Source organism: Mesoplodon densirostris, chromosome 3, assembly GCF_025265405.1.
Source record: "Mesoplodon densirostris isolate mMesDen1 chromosome 3, mMesDen1 primary haplotype, whole genome shotgun sequence".
In the NCBI taxonomy this organism is placed as follows: Eukaryota; Metazoa; Chordata; class Mammalia; order Artiodactyla; family Ziphiidae; genus Mesoplodon; species Mesoplodon densirostris.
This window is the reverse complement of record NC_082663.1, coordinates 160,350,955-160,359,869: the sequence shown is the minus strand read 5'-3', so window position 1 is coordinate 160,359,869 and position 8,915 is coordinate 160,350,955.

The following is an 8,915-nucleotide window of genomic DNA, read 5'->3' as shown; positions in this document are numbered from 1 at the left end:
CGTGAGTGCCCTGACAGCTGGGCCCTGGGGGCTTATCTTGGTTTCCTGGCACCTGCACTGGGTCAGTGGGTACGTATTGAAGTTCTGCTGAATTCATGAGGAAATGAAGAAAGAGAATACATGAGTTACTTAAGGGGGACTTAACTGAACTTAGATTAATGCAGTGGATGAAGGGCAAGAAATCACAGAATAGTGGCTGTGTCTGTTTCTGTGGCCTGGCCACATGTCTTTACTAAACAGTCTGCTTGGTGTTTCACCTTTGAAGGCCTCTAGACAAGCATTTTCCTAAAAGTGGTTTGAGAATGTTACATAGAAAAAAGGGACTCATGCTCAAAGAAGTTTTGAAAATCTTGGGTTTAGCTTTTTTAAAAATGTACTTTTTAAATTGCAGGACTTCTCAGAGCCTTTAAATGGTAATGATTTTCCAAACTCCTTTCACTCTTTTGACTGAGGAATAACTTACTCTGACAAGTGTTCCAGGGTAAACAATTTCAGAAATACTGTTCTAGGAAATGAAAGTTTATTTTTTTTAGTTATATCCATTTAATGGGTATGAAGTGGTATCTCGTAATTTTGATTTGCAATTCCCTGTTGGTTAGTGGGTGAGTATCTTTTCATGGACTTATAGTCCATCTGTAGTATCTTTTTTGGAGAAATGTCTGTTCTATTCCTTTGCCCATATTTGAGTTGGGTTGTTTGGGTTTTTTTGTTTGTTTGTTTTTGTTGAGTTGTAGGAGGTCTTTACATACTCTGGATATTAATTCTTTATCAGATATAATTTGCAATTGTTTCTTCCATTCTGTGAGGTGTCTTTTCATATTCTTGATAGTGTCCATTGATGTACAAATTTTTTTTTTTACATTTTGAATGAAGTCCAGTTTATCTATTCTTTTCCTCTTGTTGTCTTTACTTTCAGTGTCATATCCAAGAAATCATTGCCAAATCCAATGTCATGAAGATTTTCCCGGTGTCTTCTTCCAAGAGTATTAGCTCCTATGTTTAGATCTCTGATCCATTTGAATTAAATTTTACATCCAGTGTGAGGTAAGGTCTAACTTCAGTCTTTTGGATGTGGTTATTCAGTTTTCCCAACACCATTTGTTGAGAGACTGTTTTTCCCCATCGTGTGTATTTGGCACCCTTGTTGAAAATTTGTTGACCATCCATGTGAGGGTACTATTGATTTTTGAGACACTAGACCATAACAGGCACGGTGCTAGGTGTTTTCATAGGTGTTAATGTGTCCAAGGTCACACAAGGGGCAGGGCCAGAACTCAGATAAAAATGACAATGATGAAACAATAAAAACTAACAGCCACTTGGCACCTGCTCTGGGCCAGATTTACTGCCAAGAGCTCTTACTTGCATGTTCTCACTGAATCTTCCTGACAACCTATTATCATCTTCATGTTACAGATAAGAAAACAACTCTCAGAGAAACAAAGCAACCTGTCCAAGGTCACACCACAGGTAGGAGCAGAAGCTGATTTCAAAGCTCACCCTAGTATCCACTGGGCTGTCCTGTCTTGGACTTACTTACATTTCCCTGCTTCCAGCCAGTGTTGGGCCATATAATGGTGATAAATCAGAACACCGTGGTTTCCATTTATGTCCAAACCCACTGAAGTCTCAGCAGGACCAGCTCCATAATTTGCAGGGTCCAGTGCAAAAAAAAAATGCAGGTGCCTTGTTCAAAAAGGAGAGAAAGAGCTTTTCCCTTTCTTCCAAGATCTCTCTCTTAAGTTGTCATGATGATTTTCATTTGCTATTTAATGCCGTGTTCCCTTGGTCATGGGGATACTTGCAGGGTGAGGGCAGACCCTCAGAGATGCCAGGAGCTTTGCCCCACAGCTCATCCAATGGGGTACACGCACCCAATCCCAGCCCCCTCTACTTCTGTTCCCAGGCCCCTGCCAGGCACAGAGGGTAGCCTGAGTCACTGGGTAGAGTAGAGAAGTAACCGACTGAGAATCTGTCCCCAAGGGGCAACGGGAGAGGTGGGACCAGGTCTGAGCTGAGACTCCAAGTCCCCAGCGCATGCTCCATTGTCTCATCAGATTTCACCTACAAAAAACAAAGATAGGGCTTCCCTGGTGGTGCAGTGGTTGAGAGTCCACCTGCCGATGCAGGGGACACGGGTTCGTGCCCCGGTCCAGGAGGATCCCACATGCCGCGGAGCGGCTGGGCCCGTGAGCCATGGCCACTGAGCCTGCGCGTCCGGAGCCTGTGCTCTGCAGCGGGAGAGGCCACAACAGTGAGAGGCCCACGTACAGCAAAAAACAACAAAACAAAACAAAGATAAAATTATTGAGAATTGTGAGGCAGTAACCACAGAGCATTAAACCTTCAGGACAGGGCCCTGTGTGACTGGGCTGGTTACACACCCACGAAGCTGACCCTGAGTCCCATAAACACGGAGTCTGTTTCTTTAGTAGAAAAATGGAAAGTGAGATTCATCCATTTCTTTCCCCTCCATGTTCCATGGAAGCCTGATTCTCCCCTGCTCTAACCCCACCACCTCTAGAAGCCATGCGGTCAACAGGGAGGGGTGCCACGGGCTGGGAATAAACAGTCACAAGCCTGCCCTGTGCAAAGAGTGACACTCACACCTCCTCACATGACCTTCCCTATAGTTCCTGAGGGCTCCGTAGGAAGTATTACCGTGGGAATACTTCCAACTTGGGATCCAAAGATACTTAGCGCATCCCACGTCCAGGAGCCACACAGGACCAGGATGTAAATGGAAAATCAAAGCTGTTTTCTTCCAGTTAACTAAAAACTAAGACCTGATTATCTGCCTTTGGGGATAAGAGCCCCCTAACCAAAATCAGCTGTGGAAACTTTATCTCCCTAAACAAGCAGGGAGCTGGGGATCCAGCAGACGTGTGGCATCAGCCTGTGGCCAGTAGCTGGAGTACTGACTTTCTTCTCTCTCCCAGAAAACACGTAGTAGTGGGGAGGGCTCCAGACCCACGTTGGAAGCCCCAACTAGCTGTGTACACTTCGCTCCCCACTTCTCTCCTTGGAGCCTTAGTTTTTCCTTTGAAAATGGGCTGACAGGGAATTCCCTGGTGGGTTAGTGGTTTGGACTCGGCACTTTCACTGCTGTGGCCCAGGTTCAAGCCCTAGTCAGGGAACTAAGATCCCGCAAGCCACCCGGCACAGCCAAAAAAAAGAAAATGGGCTGACAATCTTCACCACAGAGGTTTCCTGTGACTTTCTGAAAGGAAAATTGTTTAGAAGCTGTTACTTATGACATACACATTTGTTATTATGATTATTCTACTTCATGTAGCAAAGACTGAACCAGCACAGCTCTAGGCACAGCAGTCGAGAGGGAGAACACAGATGAATCGGATGTCACCAGGTCCTCACACCCGCAATGTCCTGGAGGCCCTGGGGAGGCACAGAGTGAGTTTGGGCTCTAGAAGCAAAACCCAGCTCATCATCGGATTTACAGTACAAATGGGTGCCATCCCTATCATCCAGACAGGAAGCTGAAGCTTCGAGAAGGTAAGTGAGTTTTCTAAAATCAAACGGCCAAGTGAGAACTCACAGGGCTTATCTTGTATGTGTGATCTCGGGGAGTTGCTCTATCTCTGTGTAAGATGGGATGCAGAGAGGAGCTTGCAGGAACTATTGAGAAGGTCACATGAGGAGGTGTGAGTGTCACTCTTTACACAGGGCAGGCTTGTGACTGTTTATTCCTAGCTGACGCCACCCGTCCCTGATGACCCTGCCTCCGACCACCCGTGACTTGACAGAAAGTGCACAAGCTGGCATTGCAGACGTCACCCCAGCCTCCATGCAAGTAGAAGTCGGGTAGAGGTGGGCATTCTCCATGACAACACGGTTGCTTTCTCTCCATTTTCTATTTAAATTAACTTGATATAAGCCTGTCCCTCCATTAGGCTGTCAACTCTGGGTTTCAAGACCTTGATGTGAATTATCTTTTATCCCCTCCGTATTCCAAGACCAGTTTCCTTCCTTCTCGCTTCCCATCCACTCATGCAATCGACTAACGACCCTGCTCTGGACACTAGGGGTGCTCATGGAATGATGATGATGATGATGAAGATAAGTATAAATCATAATAAGATGAAGATGGGGGCTTCCCTGGTGGCGCAGTGGTTGAGAGTCCGCCTGCCGATGCAGGGAACACGGGTTCGTGCCCCGGTCCGGGAAGATCCCACATGCCGCGGAGCGGCTGGGCCCGTGAGCCATGGCCGCTGAGCCTGCACGTCCGGAGCTTGTGCTACAGAGCAGGAGAGGCCACAATGGTGAGAGGCCTGCATACTGAAAAAAAAAAAAAAAAAGATGAAGATGGAAGAGGTGGAGAAGGAAAAGATGGGGGGGCGGAAGAAGAGGGGGAGAAGAATAGTTAACATTTATTGATTAATTTATAGTTAATATTTATTGCCTACTTCATGCAATATTTGGCACATTTTTTCCCAGTCAATTCTCCTTGAACTCTGTAACACACATATTATTATCTTCATTTTACAGATGAGGAAACTGAGGGTCAGAGAAGCCAAGTTTCTGCAGTAAATAGCATCTGACTTGAGATTTGAAGCCAGGTGTGTCTGATTCTAAAGACATGCCTCTTCACCACGAGCCTCCAGAGACAGCACTAAATGGAGACTGTGGTGGTGTGTGAAAAACACAGTACCTGGTACCCAGTAGGTGCTCAATAAATGCCTTGAATTGAATTGTATTAAGTTGGTTTTGAACTGGCATCCGAGATGGCTGAGTTAGGGGGACTGGGCCAGACCTTTCCGACTTCCCTCTGGGAGCCCAGGGCTTGTGGGAAGAGGGACAGGTGGGCCCTGCAGCCCCCAGACCCAGCGAGAAGGCAGCTCCCAAACTCCCGACTGGACAGAACACCCTTTGTGTATTGTGCCTTCGCATCCTACCCAGTAATTAGCATTGGCAGCTTCATATTGAGCTTTTGTTTTCATAATTCATTTGCCTACGATGACATAATAAAGGGAATATTGATTCAATCCCGGCTCCTCTTGGCCAGAGGCCCACATCAACCAATAAACAAGAATTGCTAATTGCAGAGTGCACTTACCCAGCTAAGGCATTAGAGCAGCCGTTTTGATAGTAGGCGGAGGGCAGGCAGTTCAGCTGCTGGACTCCCTCATACCCACCCAGCCCGGTCCAGGCACCGTGTGCCTTCCTGGGCTCGGGGCCCCATTCTCGTGTGAGGCCAAATCCAGCCTCTTCATTGTATCAGCAAGAAGAGCCAGCGGGGCCGCCAGGGTGGAGCCCTGGGAAGGAAAATCCTCCACAGGCCTGTTCACAGATGTGGTATCAAATGAATTGTTCTCTGCTTAGACACGACTTTGATATTTATTGGTTCAAATTGCTTGGCTGACTCAGTGTTGCATAAGTCTCCACGGTCCGTTTTAATCTTGACGTTTGGGGAAGCCACACTGATTCGGATAATAATGGGGTTTACCTGGGATCAGAATGAAAAAGGAGAAAGTGGGGATCTGGAATAATTAGAGTGGGGCAATGTATATTTTTGTGTAATCTGGAAAGGCGATTTATGAGGCCCATAAAAATGATGATATACCTGAGCGGAGCCAAGATGGATTAGCTGCAACAGAGCTTTCTTTGCAGGAAATGAAAGAGGCGGGCAGGGGGGCTGTTTATTAGACAAATAATTGTTCAGGCTCCATCTTTTTTTTTTCACTTCTCTTCTGAAATTACTGAGATAAGACACATCGGTATATAGACCATGGTCCTCCTTAGGTTACTATTCATTAGGATTTCTGTTTCCGGAGGGTGGGATTTGTGTAATTAAGACCAGAAAGGATGACTGGGGTCGGAACGGAATCCCCCAACCCCCATGCCTGCTCTATCTTTAGAATCAAAGCGCAGCCCCAGCTGATTTAGTTAAACTTGGCTGGAACAAGGATTCTCAGTTCCATGAGGAAGCTTATATAACTTCCTGGGAGGTCTCCCCCTACCAATGCACATTTGCTGACCCAACTGTAAATGAATCAGAAACATTTAGATGCCATCCCTCTGAATTGGTGGTTCATAATCACAGCAGAAAATAGTAGGAGAAAAAGCACCCAAGTGTTTGCTGAACTCGAGGTGGGAAGACAGTTATGAGAAATGTTTAGTTGACCTATAGTTCTTCGCCCTCTTCCTCAAAATGTTCCTCATCTCCTCAACCCCAGAAGTGCCCACCAAGCAATGCTCCCCACCCCAGGCCCACCCTGCCCCTGGTGGGACACAGAATACCAGTGACAAATGAGTCAGCATCCACGAGATTCATGCTGAGCCACCCCAATCCCATACATGAGCATCCACCAGTGAATACCTTATCTGGGACAATGTGAACTTGGCATTTTGCTCATCCTCCCCATCTACCTTGACAGGGAGACCACAGCCCTCCTTCCTCATGAGCCCAAATGTGGTGCAGGAAGATTGGACAGAATTCTCCCAGCAGCCACACTGACCCATCAGAGTTGGCCCTTGAGAAAAACCCAGCCCTGCTGGAAGTCATCAGATGCCTCTCTGGTACCTGGTACATGCTCCTGGCACCGTGTCAGACACTTGGCATCTTTGTTCTATCCACCACCCACACGACCCCTGAGGTCAAGATTTACCCTGTTCTGTAGGTGAGGAAACTGAAGCACAAAGAGGTAAAATAACTTGCTCAAGATCACACAGGCAGTAAATGGTGGAGCTGGAATTTGAGTGCAAGTCTGACCTTGGCTTCAGTTCTCAGGTACCCCCAGGTGGCTTGGACGAGCTTGAGTCAGAGTGGGTGCTGTAGGATGATCAGCCCTCTATAAGGAAGGAAGAGAAAGAAATATTTTGAAAATTATGTTCATTGACCCACTAAAACACCCATGTGATGAATGTAATTCATGTACATATTCATCATCTAGGTACAAATAGCCTTATAAGTTACCTGGCAAGGGAGAAAAGCCGTGAGATTGGGAACCATCTTCAACTGAATCAGTCAGCCGGGTTTTGAGGCTCTCCTCCGATCAAAAGCTTTACCAGGGTCCCTGATAGATTGCTTCTAGGCCTGTGGTGCTGGATGGATGGAGATACATTAGATCTGAGGTGTAGCCCATCTCTGCTTCCAAAGGGAAAATAAAAGAAGGTACATGTATTTATGTCTATGGTTGTAAAAAGGCAACAGAACTATAAAAAATATATATATATATTTCTACCTAGGAACAAGGGAAGTATTGCAGGCACGTAGAACTTCTACAAAATGAAATGCAAAAGGCTTTGCTCCCTTGGAAGCAAAATAATTTATCTGTTTATTTATGTACTTATTTTATTGTGATGTTGTGAATCAAAATGAGAGAAAGAGGGAGAGAGCTAGGACAGTAGGACAGTTAGAATATCTATGCATTGAGATAACGTATATGAACACCCTGCGTGCTGTGCCTGACACCCTATGAATGTTAAGTGAGAGATTCATGCCCGGAATGGATGTTTATTGAGTGTTTACTACACAGCAGGCTCAGGGCTCAGTGCAAGGCTCTGAGAGAGACAGCGGTCACAAGACACAGTCCCTGTGCTCAGAGAGGGAGGGAGAGTTTGGAGACACACAGAAGCACGTGCACAAAGGCCCAGAGGCAACTGAGGGCTAGCCTTTCCACCGGGCCAGTGGGGAGCTGGTGCGCAAGGGGGCTTAGTAAGAGCTGGGCAGGTCCAAGTGTGACAGCTTTTCAAGACACAGTGTGGAGTTAGATGCTTTCCTGAAGGCCACAGAGCTTCTGAAGGTTTAAGCTGGAGGTGACACAATCAGATCCTGTTAGCTGAAATGGGGAGGTTGGATTGGAAGGGGGCAAATGTGGAGGTAGAGGAATGGGTGGGAATCCAGGTAAGAGACGACAGCTTCAACTAGGGCAGAGTAATGCAGGGAGGCTCGTAGCTATTGTAATGACCCCTTATAGCAACTTATACTCCATTCAGTTTGCACTGTGCTTTCAAACAGATGACTTTATTTCTGTGTTAACTCTATAAAGAAAGGACCACTGTGCCTCACCTGCTAACAAGGAAGTCAGGGCTCAGAGGGTTAAGTCCCAGGGTTCAGAGCTGAGTCAGGTTTCAGGTCCACATCATTTTACTCCCATGTGAGGTTCATGTAACTCAGCAGTGAAGTGATTGCTGTGACAAAGTGGTACCTCCATGAGTGATCTGCTTGTGAAGGACGGAAATTATATCTTGGGAAAGTGATTTCATCCGCCTTGCCATTCTTCTCTTTTGCTGGTCATCACGATGATTCCTTGAGGTTTTATTGTCCCCACCTTTCAGATGAAAAACCTAAGTGCTCAGAGAGGTTAAGCAGCTTGCCCAAGCTCACAGAGAGCAAGAGAGTCAGACCTGGGACTCAAACCAAGATCTTTTGACTCCAAGTTCAAGTCTGTGTCTTTATATGATTCTAGGAATCAAGAATTTGACAGTAAAGTTAAAAAAAAAAAAAAGAAAAGAAAGAAAGAAAGAAAGAAAGAAAAGATGGATACATTTACAAAACTCACATTTCTTTCGCTGTGATAAATCTGCCACAATAAGCTTAACGGGGTCCCAGGTGTATATGTATCCAATACACATTTATCGACTACCTACTATGTGCCAAGCACTGAGTTAAGTTCCTAGACATAAAACATCTCTATCTGATCATCCATTAACTCTTTAAAAGATAAACATTGATTATGTGTCATCTGCAGGCCAGAGTTATCATTTACTCACCCTCACCGTGCCAGGATATCATTCGAATTAAACTTTCCAAAGGGGTGGGAGTTAGCCAGGTCGAGGGGCATCCAGACGGAGGACAGAGCACATGAGAAGGTGTTGCATAAGGTGGTGTGATGGCGTCTGCAGGTATTGGGGAGCAGTGCAGAACATAGTCAGAGGGCAGAGGTCAGCTCCTC